Genomic DNA, 980 nt, shown 5'->3' with positions numbered 1-980 from the left:
TCATGAGAAGAGTTGACTCATTGGAAAAGACTCTGATGCTGGGAGGGATTGAGGGCAAGAGGAGAAGGGGACGACAGAGGATGAGATGGCTGGATGGCATCACTGACTCAATGGACGTGAGTCTGAGTGAACTCCGGGAGTTGGTGATGGACAGGGAGGCCTGGCGTGCTGCGATTCATGGGGTCGCAAAGAGTCGGACACGACTGAAAGACTGATCTGATCTGATCGACTAATCTGAGTGAACTCCGGGAGTTGGTGATGGATAGGGAGGCCTGGCAGAGAAGGCAATGGCACCCGACTCCAGTACTCTTGCCTGGAAAATCCCATGGGCGGAGGAGCCTGGTAGGCTGCCATCCATGGGGTCGCCAAGAGTGGGACACGACTGAACGACTTCACTTTCACTTTTCACTTTTATGCATTGGAGAAGGAAATGGCAACCCACTCCAGTGTTCTTGCCTGGAGAATCCCAGGGACGGGGAACCTGGTGGGCTGCCGTCTATGGGGTCGCACAGAGTTAGACATGCCTGAACGACTGAACTGAATTGAACTGATTGACTAAATATATGCATTTAATATGCATGCATCATTAAAAGTTTTACATTTTAAAATATCTCAGACACCCCCCCACACACACACACATTATACATGTCTTCCCCTTGGTTCCCTAGAAAAGAGAGGCTAGGCAAGCTTATGTACTAGTGATTTGCAAGCCTAATTCCAGAACAGTGGGAGTGAGAAAAGGGGAAATAATCCAAGGAAGCCTGGGAGGCAATAAAAAGTGCTTATTACACCACTGTGGTGTCACAGAGATCAGCAGGCCACCCTGCAGATTCAGCTGCCCTGCCATCTGGGATGTCTCCTAATGGGCAATCGGAGGAAGGGAAAATGTTTGGATCCTTCTCAACTACATATGATCACTTCCCCTGAGCTTTCTCGTGTCATCCAAACCTTCAGCAGCTGATTGCAAAAAAAAAAAAAAA

Source organism: Bison bison, unplaced genomic scaffold (assembly GCF_000754665.1).
Source record: "Bison bison bison isolate TAMUID 2011002044 unplaced genomic scaffold, Bison_UMD1.0 scf7180017864466, whole genome shotgun sequence".
NCBI classification, from domain to species: domain Eukaryota; kingdom Metazoa; phylum Chordata; class Mammalia; order Artiodactyla; family Bovidae; genus Bison; species Bison bison.
The sequence above is the reverse complement of the archived record's forward strand: the minus strand, read 5'-3'. Positions refer to the sequence as shown.